At 38.1% G+C, this 17,198-nt stretch overlaps 1 protein-coding gene across 2 annotated transcripts in view; it reads left to right on the top strand.

Annotated features, from left to right (window-relative positions):
* The first annotated feature begins 10,150 nt into the window (after window positions 1-10,150).
* Window positions 10,151-17,198, top strand: part of LOC129765425 (F-box/WD repeat-containing protein 7) — a 74,687-nt gene continuing 67,639 nt past the window's right edge. For both annotated transcript variants that reach the window (XM_055765747.1, XM_055765748.1), the window contains exon 1: window positions 10,151-11,050. The gene's annotated coding sequence lies outside the window, so the exon portion shown is untranslated. The remainder of the gene's footprint in view (window positions 11,051-17,198) is intronic.

The following is a 17,198-nucleotide window of genomic DNA, read 5'->3' as shown; positions in this document are numbered from 1 at the left end:
ACATTCGGTTCGGTGGACATCAAGACAACAACAGGCAGTTGCAGCTAGTGGCGAGTGGCAAACGCAATCGCAAAACGGCATCAGGTAGCAGAAGAAAAAAGTTTGTTCTTTATACAAACTGCTTTGGTGGCAAATCCAGAACAAGGCGGCATCGAGGGCGTTCGAAATGGTTTCTTTCAAAACCACGAGTACTAAGTTTTCTAAATTGGAACCATTCCATAAAACAAGGCGCTTTTCAGGGCCATTAAATCTTCCAAAAAAGAGTTTAGGATATACAGTTCAATGCTTTCTAAAACAATATCCAAAATAATAATAAAACACAAATTGATTTTTTCATAATTTGTTTGCCAGGATATGATGAGTATGTGAATTTGGCAGTTGTTCTGAGCTTATTGATTTTCACCAATTCTTAAATTGCTTCTAGATTGAAAGTACAGTAATTTACACTTTTCTCGACATTTAGCTAATTGGACGGACCTGCAATGCGACATATTTAGTTGGACATTTTTGTAAACATAGAGTTCGGGGTCCAAATTATGACCCCACATTGAAAGTCGACACTGTACCACTGTCATCGCAAATGTTCAATTACAGGTTAAAATTACCTCCAATCCGATACTGAGTGGTGGTAATTTGACGTGCCATTGAATGTAATTTACTGTAAAATATGTCACAAGCTGGATGGGAAGAAATTTTCCAACTGTGAAAGCTGTGGCGAGTGGCAAATGCAATCGCTAAACAGAAAGGTTTAGCCGAACAAGATGGGGATATCGAGTGATAACAAAACAATAAACTCTTTAGATTGAAGATAATTTTGTGATCCTGAAAAGGACCCTTTTTAGCCTGCATGTGAATCCAACGAGCGAACAAATCGTAATGAATGTATTTTTTTGCCATCGCTCCCTTTTAACGCTCATTCGTTCGTCTCGTTGGACTCGCCCCTCTGGCTGAGTCTGCCGATTTGTCTCTATCCTGTGAGTGTGTACCGCTAGAGTATAAAACACGCGGACCCCAAAAAAATATCTTATTTTCTTTCAAACCGTAAACCCGTGTGGTTGTACGGCATCGGCATCGTGGACGTTACAAAGGAGGACAAGTTAAGGGAAAGGCAAAGTCTCACTCGAACCGTGCAGGTCTCCAGTTCCCTGTTGGTCGCATTCACTGATTGCTCCGCAAGGGTAACTAGGCCGAACGGATTGGTGCCGGAGCACCAGTATACCTAACAGCGATTATAGAGTTTCGGCCGTCGGAGTGCTCGAGTTGGCTTGCAAAGCTGCTCACGACAATCAGAAAACCCGCATCAAGAACAGAGCAGCTTCGGTTCGGCGCTCATCAAGGCAACAATTAGTTTCAGTGAGTGGCAAAGTGTTTCTCCGGCACGTCGCATTAAATGTAATTTACTGAACAACATGTCACAAGCTGGATGGGAAGAAATTTTCCAACTGTGAAAGCTGTGGCGAGTGGCAAACGCAATAGCTAAACAGGAAGGTTTAACCGAACAAGATGGGAATATCGAGTGATAACAAAAACACAACACCAAAGGTTCTTTTCAGAACCATCAACATATTCATAAAGAGTAAACAGTAAACTAATCCATTTTTCAGGTAGATAGGTAGGTATTCACGTAGGAGAAGAAAATAAAACAATATATTTAAAATATATATTTAACAAAAGCTGTCCCCTTTGTATAGTCCTACGTCACTCCGGTTATGTCCCCGACATTACCCACCCGTCTTTTTCATTTTGAAATATATTAAAAAAAACAAACAGACTTTAAGAATAAAACAAATACTATTATCTTCGCATTTGCTGTCTTCATGTGATCTTTGACATAGTGAATAATTATTTCACGTTGTGCCTATTGGTGGAAACATTTTTATATTATCCTTGCGAGTGTGGATGTAAAAAAAAAGTTTCTCTCTGTAGTTTTTATCTAAAAACATTGCTCCGGACTATATTTCTGGAAGGACAGGATAGAAATAAAATATGGAAAGGAGGAAATATGCGGAAGACGAATATGAGGAAAACCTGGTTCTGGTTCTTCCGTTGTTTCAATTCAGCATCTCCAAAGTTGGATTTTAACATTCAATATTTGTTGTATATTATATTATAAGAATTCGTATCAGTCTTATTTTGTATATAATTACAAATACAATTCGTTTATTTCTGTTTCCTTTCTGTCTATCAAGAAAACATACGCTTTACAATGTCCCATGGTAGTTACGATTCAGTTACAATTATGTGTACAACCGCAAAATTCAACTGAGCTGAAGAGCCGTTCAAAATGATCAGCTCACTTGTATGAGCTGAACGGCTCTGAGCCGCTCACCACTTGATTTGCCCATTTATGAAAAACGTTTTTGAAAAAAAACAACTTTACGCGAGATTTTTGTTAACACGACTGAAATTAGAAAACAAAAGTATTCAATTTTGCAAAACGCATCAAATTGAATGTATGCGCTACTCTTTAAAACTCTACAACGGAATCAAAACGGAACCTTTGAAACGCAATTTGCACTATAACAGAAAAATATGTTTGTATGGTATTCCTGGATGTACTTCTTAAGAAAGTGCTACAGCCAGAGATGCCAGGCTCAAAGACATGTCATCATTTTGAAGACATTCAACCAGCCTTAGGGCATCCATATACTAGCACACAGCATTTGACAATTATAGATTTGCCTTGAGCTCACTGAGTAGTTTGATAGGTTTGGCAATGACAGCTAAATTTGCAGCACATCTTGACTCGCGGATCAAATCCTCTTAGCCGGGGCGTGCGTTTAACACGTTGAGTCCAGCGCCGGTGCCTAGGGGCCAAGGTCAAGCTTTTTGGTAGGAAAGTGCTGACTGACCGGGACTGACAGTTACAAAAAAATAAAATAAAAATATATAGGTTTGTTTTCGGATGTTTTACAAAATTTACTACTTTCTGATCAAATTGCTGACTATTTTCTATTTATACAATAAGTATCTTTGGGAACTGGGACCGACACTGATATTGTGCAAACGTTGATGCGCGCTGAATGGAATGCGCAGCAAGAAAAAACGTGTTAATTTACTGTGGAGACATTTGATTTCGTGAAGACAATATGAAGTATGTGAAGACATTCCAGTATGAGGCTAGGCGCAAATTGAGAAGCGTATAGCGCTCGTAAGCGAACACGAGACTATCAACACGGTTCATACGTGCCACAAACGTAGCGTGGTGGAGCGCATATTGAGTCGCAGTTTCAGAGGCGACGCGTGACCGACTGAGCTATCTGTTCAATTTCATTTGCAACATTGAAACAACAGTATTGCGATGACATGTTTTAACATTTTTATTTCTCAACATTTATCTATACAGTAAAATGTGTTTCGTGATTTGTTATGCGAATTATTTTTGTGCGATTTTTTTGATGCGACTTGTTTGTACGGTATTTGAAAAAAAATGAAGCCATCGGTCTTTTTTCCATCTTTGATATGTATTTCATCGTTCTACATAGGGACTGTGTCAGCTAATTCCTATTTTTATGTTTTGTTTTGTTTGTTTCAAGGTGTCAGTAGAAACAAAGACATATTAAAATGAAAAAAGGAAATCGAATGTTGATCACGAATGGAAGCATTAGGATTTGGGTTATTTTCTTAAGGAAACTTTTTTTATGCGGTCCCTTTCCACCGCATAACAAAAAGTTTTTTTCAAATTGTGTTTGAGGTTTGTTTGTATAACAAAAGAATCCTGCGATCAACTATGAGCGCAAACTTATCAATAATTTCCTCATAAATGAAGGCATTTGCATTATCTCATAAAGGAAATCTTTTTCCACAGTCATCATCATAATTCCGAATAATCGTTTCTGGTCAGATCTCGACCGCAAATAATTCTTGGTCCGTCGAACAACAAAAAAAGTTCTTTCAACGGATGCCGTTGTATTAGACAATGTCAGTATCATTCTGACCAGCCATTTCGGAGAAGGTTTGATGCCGGTTTTGTCCAACGAGTGGAGACCTCTGATTGTAATAAAAGCTTCAGCATATGTCGCCAAGGTAAATCTCACCCAAACATTCATTGATAGGTGCATAATTCAAATCAACTATTTTTGCAAACATGTGGTATTTTGGTCTCCATAAATTGATTCAATGTCTCGCTGCGTTTTGATGACTACGAAAAAAATGCCGCATAAGATGAGATCGTATTGAAAACCTTGACGTTTTCTTGTTTTTGTGCACGAGTGAAGCAAAACCATGTTCAATACGTGTGCGCGGCAGTGATAATATATATCCAGTGAATAACCGATGTTTCACCAATGTTTGCGTACCAGATTTATCTCCGGACATTACAGTAGCGCCATCATAGCTTTGGGCCACAATTTTGTCAGTATTAAGACCAAAGTACGCAGCTATTTCTGCCCACATGTCCGACCAATGCAGCGGCGGTTTTGAAACGTAAGCAGACAACTGAACCAACTGAGCTGAGGTTCAAGTTGTCGAATGAACAAAATCGATAAAAACGCTTGAAATCAATCCACCCATCAACGAAAGAATACCACCACATCCACAGAAATCTTGAATGAGTTTGTTCGTTTATTTGTTTACATCACGCTCGCTCGGGGTTTTTGGTGCTGTGTACTCTCGCAGTCTCGTGGTCTCTCTCAAATTTCAATGACGTCAGAAGCAGAAAGAGAAACAGAAAGCGGAACGATGACAACTACGAACAAACACTGAAGAGCGGTGGTGAGTATTTTCCATCGTTCTCATCGGTTTTGTTCAGCAGACAACATTGAACCTGAAACGTCATTGTTACGCAAATTAGTAGTAGTAATCGTTTCATACCTAGTTGACTGTGTTTAACCTGTGTTTGGTTGACGGCAGGTTCAGATGAAAGGTTTGAACCCGGTAGACATTAGTGCTTATTTCGAAGCGTAAAGGTTGTGTTGCGCACGAATTGAGTGATGTAATTAAGTATAGCTATCAGATTACATTCTTCACGGTGCGTTTGAGTACCACCACAATGAATAATATACTAAGGATATTTGAGATAATATAGAAATTACAAAAAAAAAATACCATCGATAATTCCTCATTCATGTTATAAATGTGTCCTGTGAACAGTTTGAACAGGCGGACGAGACGCCTCTGCGCAGTTTGGTGTAAATAACGTGCCACTTGCATACAATGTCTGATTCACACAGAATAGTTGTGATATATTTATTTACTAACATAACCTTCCGACCGGTACAACCATACAGTGTGAGACTCATGGCGCTATATGATTGTTCACCAAGACAACCAGCATCAGCAGCACGAGAAACTGTGGCTCAGCCACAGCGTCGAGCGGGTCGTGTCTCACGAGCGCTCCACCATCTCGCGTTATTTTCATAAAATTGGCCGAGAGTTTTTTCTCTCGGTGTCATTCACTCGCTTGTTTTTCACGACCACTACACAATCGAAGATTTTCCAGTTACATACCGTTTCACGATAATTTGCCAAAACTTCAAAGCTGAAATAAACAACTTGAGTTATTTATAAAAAACAATTGACAAATCAGAGTTATCCATTCTATTTTTTGGCATTTGAATCTTCGTACAACCCACCTTCATAGAACATTTATCACAGTTCCGTTTTTGACGGAGAAATCGGGCGATATTCACTCAATTAACGGTTTGTCAAGTCAATAACCATTTCTAAACTCATAAAATTTAGTTCGTGGTTACGCAATATATATTTGTTCACTTTATTGAAATAAATTTTGCTCTTAACTTTTTTGTGATATTCGTTAAGTTGATTTCCAACATAAGTTGTCCAGTGTGTGGATGGCCTTAATGCTAGCGTTCAAAATCATAAGGGCATAAAGGGGCTGTCCACATACCACGTGGACAGAAAAAGCACGATTTTAGACTCCCCCCTCCCTCTCCGTGGACAAGCGTGGACATTTTCATACCCCTTCCCCCCCTTTGTCCACGTGGACATTTTCTCTTTTTAATTAAAATAACTAAGGAAATGTCTGAATCGCGCTTAAATTCCATTTAAGTTTAATTTATTTCAGGTTTTACTAGCTGTACCCTGCTGTACCAGCTTTGCTGTGGCTCATTGTTGTTTTACGGTAGAGAAATGGGTAGCATAACAAAGCACATGTTCCATTTAATTTTAAAATACTTGTGAGTAAACATTTTTTTGTTTTTCCATTATCAGCGAAGATATGCAGGCTATCTACCCAGCAAACATTAAATCGTATAATTTTGCACGTGCCAAGTCTTACAAGAAAACCGAATAAATCATAATCGCATATAATATCAATCAAAGTATGTATCGTGTATATTTGAAATCGCATTAGATGTAAAAACTCGATTTTAAATACCATTATCAAATTAAGTCGCAATTCGGTATAATAAACATCAATTTTATGATGCACATTGTCGTAAAAAATATTTAATCCGCATCATATGCGTATATTACGCTGATGCAGTTTGTGTGTCGTATAAGCGTATAATTTAAATCGATTCAGTACTGTAGTGAATTGTGTTGCATGCTGAAGAAAATCATGAAACAGTGAATCCTATTAGATCCTAATAAAGAACATATTACATCATATTGAAATGTCAATGAAATGCTGATGCACTCGGAAGTTTTAACCGCTGTTGAATTAAATATCAGAAAGCCGCGCGAGATGGTGGATGATAATCCAGACGACCGGAGTTCGAACCCACATCGGAGCAGTTTTCACCAAACATCAATCTGTGCCATTTCAAACATTCATATTCCACTCCCAACACAAGTCAATCAAACAATTATTATTTCTACAAACATAAATACTCATATATAAAAATGGCGATTCGTGAGGCTATAATAAACATTTCACGAAAATATTTTGCGCCATTTGTTTTTTTTCTATGTCTGTAAAAAATCGTATATGAGTATGGCAAAAGTCGCTATTATAGCCGGTCAAAGTTGCATATTCATCCAAATAAATTCGATAAGCATTTGCCATGTATGTATATGGCCTCCACTTTTGCATGCATATGCCAGTTAAGCGCATTATATGCCGACCAAATTTTAGAGCATATGATGTTATATATACGCTTGTTATGCGATTTAATGTTTGCTGGGTAGTTTGCCAACACGGAAACTAGTAATGTACAGTTGACCAGGTGAGGAACAATCCGCATCTGAATATAAACTACACAACTTCGAAGATTAATCTGGAGATTTACTAATTGTGATTTCAAACGCCAATCGAATAAAATAAAATGGATTTAAAATTATTTTCAAATACAATTTTAGTTCAGGTTTTTTCTAAAAAACATAGAATACATAGATACAATAATGTTAATTTAAGTTCAATAATGTTAACACAGCTTTATTTCAGAAGTGTACTTATTCCATCTGAAAATCCAGTAATAATCCAATTAACCTGGTTGATTCGCATTCATTCGATTCAAATGGAATTCCAGTAGAATTTTTTTCACAGAGATATTCTCAATCTAACGAAAAATTATTTTTTCATTTTGGATTATAAACATTTAATGACATAACGATCGCACAGCAAATCGATGAACAGTTTTGAAATGTTCTATACAAGACCCAGTTATTGCTTTGACAAATGCATCGTTTTATGACAGTTACAGCGTTCCAAAACCCACTCAACATTTTCGATGTTGCATTCTGGTCCTTTATTTTTTTTTATTGAGTGCAGATCTTTGCCCACTCCGGAATATGATCGATCACAGCAAATACCGATTCATCATTACTCTGAATTTCCGATTCACCTTTAGTCTGTAGCTCAATACGAAACCTTTTCCGCCATAGTTCGGAAAATTAGGGTATTGAAAGCGTATCAAAATATGCTATTATTTTTCAAATCCTTATCGACCATTCTGCAATTCATTAACCTTTTGCGGTCGTATGTCTGTTTTCAGCCACCAACCGCATGCAATAATTTACACTACTTATGTACGTATTTTAATGTCTAGTGAATTTGATCATGCAATAAAACGCAGTTTTCTATGGATAATAGATAACGGTACTCGGTGTAAACAAAAGATTATTAGCGTGGAGAGATAAGAGGATCATAGGAAATTATGTCAACTAGTGGTGCATAAATCATCTTTCGTAAATGTAAATATATCCTAGAAATTGAAAAATTCCAATACTTTGAAAAATTGTTACTTTTCAAGAAAAGTAATACAAAAAAATGGTTTTACACGTAATTTTGCATGAAAAACTATACAGACATTTTCATTGTTAAACTAACTGTTCTCGAGTTAGAGAAAAATCTATAGAAAATTATATTTGATGAATAAACCATATGCGTAATATCATGAAAACTCAACCATTATGGAATTGTTTAATTTTTATAGTTTTGGGTTATGAACGTCTATGTATAGCCCGTAACTATAAAAGTCATAGGATCATAGGAAATAGCCCGGTCTCTCAGTAAATATCTGACTCTCATCTCAATCAGTTTATTGATAATTATGGAATACTCAGGTTGGGCGGAGTTTTGAAATTCTTGAATACGGAACGATTTTTATTTAATTTCGAGTGTATCGGTGATTATATTAAAAAAAATATTTTTTCTTCGTGTCCACGTGGACATAGTCTATACCCCCTCCCCCCTCTCCGTGGACAAACGTGGACATTCTGATACCCCCAACCCCTCCTAAAGTTGTCCACGTGGTATGTGGACAGCCCCAAAGATAAACATTCACGTCAATGATTCTCCCATGCAATTCTTATGAAAATATTCACATACACCGGCAACGGCAACTTCGACTTGAACGTGAACGTAAAGGTGAAAACAGAATGCCTCTTTGTGCGCAAGGCGCCTAAAAGTATATCCTAAGGTGGGCCAACTTGCTAAAACCACTCCTCAGCCATCTTGGAAGTCTACTGTGTTTTGTTTGTAAACAAAACACAATACGCTAGTGCCGAAGCTCGCTCGTGATCAGTCTGTCTCTTTAACGCTACAAGCAAATAATTCCCCTTCTGCTTTCTTCCGTACTGTTTTCATATACCGCTCCCCTAACCAACTTAGTGTCGAAACGGCCTCACCTAGTACCACCCGTCTTGGTTGTGCGTTGCTTCTCATCAGCTGTCATTGCTTGCGTTTTGCACTAAAACATTCGCCCGACGCAGTCTGCTGATTTGCAGTCACAATCTAGCATTCGCGTCACCACTTTTCATGTAAACAAAAACAAAATAAAATTCGTATGAACATCCTGTACTTGTTGTGTCCACGGATCAGTTAAATGTTTTTAAAAACAACACTTTGACGTATCCGCGCTGGCGGCGTTGAGCTTCGTTTACTAGTTTAGGGGAGCGTGAAAAAAAACATTTTTGTTTGCAGGTGGCGAAAAAGTATCATACGAAAATTGTTTATGAAGACAACTCTATATTACGACGAAAAAATTCAGCAACAATGTTGGAATTGTTTAGCCATATGGTTGAATGAAAGTTAGAAACACGTGTTTCGAGTAATCAAATAACATGATGTGAAAATTTTCATTCAAATTTTAGAATTTAAAAACCGGCTTCGTGTCTTCTAATCTGATAGAGATTACACTAATGAGTTTGGGACCCAATTTATGGCCCTAATATGAAATTGCCACCAGACGTCGACACCATGCCATTGTCATCGCAAATTCGGCGCAAGCAGTTTAGAACAAATGTTAGCGTTTAGTACAACGATGCTAATGACGCAACGCATTATTGTGTTCGCCTAAATGGAAACACATACATTTAAAATGAAGTGTCAAAGCACAATTGTCGCAACGCGACGCATAGCGCAGCATTCTGGTCCCACCTTAAGGCGGCGGTGACGCTGGATGCAGAAAAGTGGTCGTAAAAATTGTATGCAATAGTGAGAAAAAACAATCCTATTGAGTTGTATTGATGTGGTTACATGCTTCGTTAGAATTCGTCAGCTTCTATCGAACAAAATTGTTTGTTTCTATTCGTAAATCAAATTTTCGTGCGTACTCCGAGCCAGTGTCACCTTACCCTGTGAATCGCACTTAACTATTGAAAACACAACCACCTTTCCGATAATTTCCTTGAATTGTGCCAAAACAAGTGTCTGTTTTTAGCGCGCTGCCAACCGCGCCAAGCTGACTTTTCCACCGATTTCTGCTACATGGGCTCTCGTATTTTGCTTTATCCAATTCAAACTTCATCCCGTTGCTGAAGGCGAAGCACACACACTGTACGACTGTCAATCTGTTCTGCTGGTTATTCGATCAGCCATCAGCAGACACACCAAAGTTAGCAGCGAGAATAAAAAAAAAACCTGAAGAAAGAACAAAAAGTAGCCCTGTGAAACGCACTAGGATCCAAAAATTGCGTTCTTTTCGTTTCCCAAAACCTCCCGAACGTTTACGTGGCGGATTTGCTGATTGCGAGTGCTAGTTTTCTACCGATTGCGCAGCACTCGCAGCGGAAAAAAGTGCTGCTGGAATATATCGAATCCGAAGTAGAAAACGCGTACGTATTTCAGAGGATAAACGAGGGCTTTCCTATTGTGCGAAGCCATGTCGTCTGTGTTTGGATCGTGCGTGTGAGAGTGTGTTCTGTGTGGATGGTATTTTCTTCGCTACCGCAGAGTGTTGTTTTTCGGTCGAGTGTCTGAGCAAAAGCGAGAAAGAGGAAAAAAAATGGTCTCACCATTGTAAATATCTTTGCTCGTGTGTTCAGAGTGATGGCTGCTTGCTTCTCCAGAAGAAGAATTGCCTAAAGTATCCCCCGAGCGACGCTCGTTTCGAAAAATTTGAGTTCTTGTGTGGGGTGTTCACGAAGTCGAAAGCTAGGTGAAAAGTGTGAAAAAGTCGATTTTCCCGGAGCAGCAGCCCGACCACACGACGGTGAAGTGTGTACGAAATGTGTTCCATCGATTGTGGCAGCCACAGCTGAAAATAGACTCCGCTCCGTAAAGCAGCGGGAAGTAGAGCAAAGAAAATAGTAACAGCATATCGGAAACCAGCAGCAGCAGCAGCAGGAAAGGAAACAGAAAATCTTCACTCGAAGGCCAAATTGCGACGTTGCAGAGTGTGGATTACATTCAAGTTCTCGCCCCGAGGTAAGTGTCTCGCCATCGCAATCGACATGCCTCAATTAGTCACAATTTGGAAGCAAATGTCGAACCAAAACAATCACACTGAAAAGCTGTCGGGCAGGAATATAGCTCCATTTCGGTCCGTCCGTCCGACTGGAAGTAGCGTAGGAGGAGCAATGCAATGCAAGGTACAAGCATGCAAGCGAAAAATAGGAGAAACAAAAAAAGAGCTAGAAGGAAGAAAAAAAAAACACATCGTACTTGAAGGTTGCAGTCGAGGTTATGAAAGCGCTTAGCTGCTGCAGCTCTCCGTTCAGCAGCTAGCACTATTTTATGTGGCAGTCTCAGCTCTTTTTTTCTGCTACCGAAGACTGCATTGCCGTCGTCTTTCTGTTGGTAAATGGTTTGCTTAGAATTTTCGGAGCCTTTGAGCGGAGCCACCCGGGCTGCTGTTGTAATAATGCTCGATTCTGGGAATGGTTTCTTCAGCGTTTGCAATATATGGGAAGAGTAAAACATGTAGCAATGGTAAACACTAAAATAAAGGGAATAAGAGACTGAGATACGGTGAGATTTTGTAAACAAAAGAGATGCAAATGTGAACCATTGCCTTGGCGAACATTATCAAAAGTTACATCAGATCGATTAGTGTCGTGCAATGATTAGAGGGAAGACTCACAAATAACAAAGGCAGATAATGCTGTGAGACTTATTTGTGATGCAGACTGACGATGTTGTTTAGTAAACATGTTGTCCAGCAAATATTTATTGACTCACAATAACAGTCTATTTTTCTGTTTGTTTGAAGACTATCCCAAGCCTTTTTGCTGGTCGCAAGACTACTACGAGTATTGAGAAAATTTCTCGAGAATCGCTGGGAATTTATTTTTCCAAAATCATGGAGAACTATCTGATCAAGAACATACTGAATATTCTTAAGCAAATGAAACATGCAATTCTCCGGACTTGAACCCCAATGAGGTACATATAGAGGTGGAGCAGTAGGCGAAGTGTATCTGTATTGGCAAGCAAAATATCGTGTCGTAATTATTTGCATTCTATATGGAATGTATATGGAAGAAACAAAACAATATTGAAAGTACTCACGGTTGCATGATAATTTGAGCCAAAATTCTCATGAAATCATTCAACTGGTTGTTTCCTAACAGGTGACAATTATATCGTGGCTTATTTCGATTATTCATGTGGTAAAAAGGTCCAGAGAGCAGTCGAATGCTTAGTTCTCGAAAGCAGTAACATTTTCGGTGAAATTCTGATTAATTGGCGATTATCACCTCACAACATACACACCGTCACTGAGAGCCTTCGAAACATCAACTTCATAACGATAAAATAATGAAACTTCGTTTGATTCTATGAACGTGGGGGAGTGAAAATGGCACATGGAAATATCACTTTTATCCGTCTTTTTCGAAGTGATTTCACAAATATTCACTTCACGCTATCACATTAGCCTCATATTCAGCTGGAGATCTACACAAATGTACGTTTTCCATTGATAAATTACTTCCTGAAAATATCATTTTTACATGGATGCGGTGGGCAATCAAAGATAAACACAACGACTGACGTCACTATTTGCGAAATATTTGTGGCAGCGCATGCTATGTCGCTCGAAATTCGACCATCTTCATTACCTTTTTTCCAGGACATTGCTTGAACCCCTCGATTCTGCGAATCTTTTTCAAGTGATGTCATCAAAGTTCACAATTTTTATTAACAAATACAATAAATAGCGAAAGAAACGAATATTCGGTGGTTACCGTTCTTGCTATACCGTATGCGTTACATACCGTTTTGTCTCATATTCCGAACAGTCTCAAATTCTGAACACTTCCTTTTTAAATGTAAATTTACCAAACTTCTATGTTATAAATAATTGAATAATGAAAACACAGACATTATTTGGGATGTAGGCTTGATTTTGACATCATTTACAGGTATCGATACAGCCTATAATTTATAATATTAAACATTTGCAAAAAGGAATGTAAGAATCTACAATAAATGGATTAAAAAAATGTTATTTTATGCAGAATATAATTCAAGATACTAAGCAAAAAAAAAGACTAGCTAATTGGCTTGAAATTGATACATCGATCAAATAAATCCGTCCAGTAGTTAAAAAGTTATGCTTTTTTTAAAAAAGGCATTTTCGCTGTTCGGAATTTGAGACAAAGAAGAAAATAAAGAAAATATGTTTATCGATTCGTGTTACTTTTACCTGATTTAATTTCATTATTTTTTAATAAAAAGAAACTAAAAAAGTTCACAATAATTTCCCGTATGAAATACGCATGCCTTCAATCTGATATTTTTGAGCGGTCGTTCCACTTGGTATTATGGCACTTTTTGAACTTTTAACATAACTTTTAACGTGTTTTCAAGATTGCAAGATTCAGAGGAATTTCCATTGGACTCAAAATTACCCAGTGGTAAATTATGATGCATAAATAATAAATTTCCAGAAGTTGATGACAACCGATTACGCTTTGGTTCGTCCACCAGGTCAAATTCAGAGAACAGTCTTCGCTGTTATACTTCTGCTAGGAGCTGGAAAAAAACCTCTAGTAATCCTTGCCCTCGGTTGACTGCTTAGATTTTAATGACACCATATGTAAGGATCGGGATTGCGATTGATTCTGAATATTTTCACGTTTCGTCGATTTAGTAAACAGCGAGATTTTTTTTCCTGAACGAGACGCTAATTATTATTTTCATTCGCCACTTCGTTGAAAAAGTCCCAAAAGGTGTGTCGTGGGTTTCGTGTATAAGGTTTGATTCAGTTTCGTCTCATTTGTTTCATTGATATGTCTTGCAGACGACGATCAGCTGTTACTCTCAGAAGATTCGTGGCAAGATATTTTATATACTCCAATAACATTGCCAGCAAGACTGTTTACGTTTCAAGAAAAAATAGTCTGACTTGTTCCTCGCGTCTAAAAGGTTGCAATTAAGTAACTCCGATCTTTTCCTAAGTAGTTGAATCCTTATCAGAATAAAAACATGGTGAAGATTCCTTTCAAGAACTCTACTTGATACTCTATTAAGGGATATCCATTCGAAACGGAAAATTTATTCATAGTTCATTATTTTTATGTAAAAATGTGTTTATTTCTTCTAAACTGTAATCCTTTATTCGCTTCATACACTCATGCAGTGTCTTCCAGTTTTGTATTCGCGAATAAAAAGTCGAATATCCGGCTACCCGGCCTTGAAGCTTACCAGATATCCGGTATCCGGTATCTAGCCAAACTACTATCCGTTTCATCAACAATTGATACCAATTTCACTTCAATTTTTTCAGTCACGTTTGTCTACGAAAATTCTCTTAAATGGGCATAAGAAAGGTGTTTATAAATACTGCTGGGTGATAAAAAAAATAGTTTTTGCGAATTTTTGAGTAATCATGTACAGTTTTGCATCAATGAAAGAATGTTTTGCTTCGATAGAACGTAACGAGCAAAAAATGAAGTTGCCTTATATCGAGGTATAACTGTAATATGGACATTAGGGCCAATGGATGTATGGGAAAAATCGGCCCTAAAATTTAACAAATTTACCCTATACAAAATGTTTACCACCTCGAAAAATCACCCTATGCCAAATATCAGCTCAATCGCACTAAGGGAGAGTGACGCAAAGCGGTCAAAGTTTGAGTTTTTTGAAAATCGAAAAATCACCCAAGGGGGAGTAAAGGAAATCGGGGTTTTCGAAAAAACATTGTTGATGCCAAATGTCTTGAAATTGCATGAAACGTCGAGATCTAGTGTCATTTCGAAAAAAAATTGTGAAAAATCGACACTCTGGGACTGCCCGCAATTGGCATTTCTCTGGTACGAAAATCGACATTTCTCGAGGTGATAAAACTGTTAGATTTTACATCTCATGCAAATTGATTGTACTATGATCTAAAGCTGAATTACACGCTAAATTTGAAATACTCATGTTGCCCAATTTCTACGTGTTGCAAATAGTACGACATTCGTTTTTTTTTCGGAGTACAAGATGAAATGTATGGTTTTATGTGCCAATAAAAACAATTATCTTGATTTTTCATTTGTTGCGAAATGTTGATTCACACGATAATATACCCTATGCAAAATATTAGCTCATTCGAACTTCATATTAGTGTTGCAGACGATAAAATTTGAGTTTTTTGAAAACGGAAAAATCGCCGAAAATCGGGGTTTACCTTCTACTAAAAAATTCCTAGTACTTCTACCAAAGCTCATCATTATTATATCAGATTATTTTCAGACACAATTCTCGTTCAAGATTTTTCAATTACTTACAAATAACACGTTTCTCCGTTACACGGAATAAATGTTTGAAACACAACATATGATAGAATGAAGACAGACCCCTCCCCTCTTCTCTCCTTAGAGAGAGGGGAGGAGTGTCTATTCACCATAGAAACGTTTCGTGCCCTCATGCCAAATTTGACTCCATTTGCTTGATTAGTTTTCGAGTTATGCAAAAATTTGTTTATCATTTGTATGACAGCCCACCCTAAGAGAGGGGAAGGAGTGTCGAACCACCATAGAAACATTTATTGCATCCTAAAACCTCCACATGTCAAATTTGGTTTCGTTTGCTTGATTACTTCTCGAGTTATGCAGAAATTTTTGTTCCATTTGTATGGGAGATCCCCTTAGAGAGGGGGAGGAGTGTCGAACCACCTTAGAAATGTTTCTTCCCCATAAAATCTCCACATACTTAATTTAGTTCTGTTTGCTTGATTAGTTTTTGAATTATACGGAAATGTATGCTTCATTTGTATGGCAGCCTCCCTACCCCCTCAGTGAGACGGGAGGAGTGTCTATTCGCCATAAAAATGTGTTGTGTCCCCTAAAACCTTCGCATGCCAAATTTGGTATTTTCTTGATTAGTTCTCGAGTCATGCAGAAATTTGTTTTTCATTGTCATGTCATGTCTAACCACCGTGAAAACATTTATTGCGCCCTTAAAACTCCATATACCTAATTTGGTTTCGTTTGCTTGATTAATTCTCGAGTAATGCAGAAATTTGGGTTTCATTTGTATGGCAGCTCGGATAGCCAATTTTCACAGGCCTCTTTTGTGGCTAACTTCTGACTACCTAGCTCGTTCGCCATGGCCACCGTCTGAGCCGCTTCAGCGGGCTTCGACCACGACCGTTTGCGCTTCACGTTGTCGTAAGTGACCCACTTTTCATCACCAGTCACCATCCGCTTCAGAAACGGGTTGATTTTGTTGCGATTCAGCAGCGATTCACATGCGTCGATACGGTCAAAGATGTTTTTTTGCGTCAACGTGTGTGGCACCCATACATCGAGCTTCTCTGTGAATCCAAGCTTCTTCAAATGGTTAATAACGGTTTGATGACTTATCCCCAGCTCTTGGCCGATGCTACGGCTGCTACTATGCCGGTCTTTCTCGGCTAATTCAGCGATTTTGTCGCAATTTTCGACGACAGGCCTTCCGGAGCGTGGCGCATCTTCGACGACCTCTACACCAGAACGAAAACGTTGAAACCATCGTTGTGCGGTGGAAATGGAAACTGTATCGGGTCCATAAACACAAATTTTATTGGCAGCTTGAGATGCATTTTTGCCTTTGTCATAGTAGGACTGTAAAATATGTCGGATTTTCTCTTTATTTTGCTCCATATTTGCGACACTATAACTTACGAACGACTTAACCAAACAAAACACTGTCAAGGACTATATTATAGCGCGCAAAAATACCTTTCCAACAAGCTATAGTATGACTCGATACAATGAATACAACTAGAACTACGCGCTTACAACGACACCTCGCGGAAATACCGCAGGACTTTTTTGACAGCCTAATATATAGATTGATATTAGGGTGCCAATAAAATGGTCATCTCGAATTTCAAAAAGTTACCCCATAAAAAATGTTCATCACCTCGAAAAAACACCCTATGCAAAATATCAGCTCATTACCCAAGGGAGGAGTAAAGGAAATCGGGGTTTTCGAAAAAAATTTTTTGATGCCATATGTCCCAAAATTGGATGAAACTCTAGAGACATCTCGAATTTTTTTTTGTCGAAAATCTGCACTCTGGGACTTATTCTGGGTTTTATTCGGTAAACGAAACGAAAAGTATAGTTTTGGGTGCCAATAAAAATAGTTTCCTCGATAT

This window comes from Toxorhynchites rutilus, chromosome 2 (genome assembly GCF_029784135.1).
Source record: "Toxorhynchites rutilus septentrionalis strain SRP chromosome 2, ASM2978413v1, whole genome shotgun sequence".
NCBI lineage: Eukaryota > Metazoa > Arthropoda > Insecta > Diptera > Culicidae > Toxorhynchites > Toxorhynchites rutilus.
Note: the sequence above shows the minus strand (reverse complement) of the source record. Positions and strands in the feature narration are given on the sequence as shown.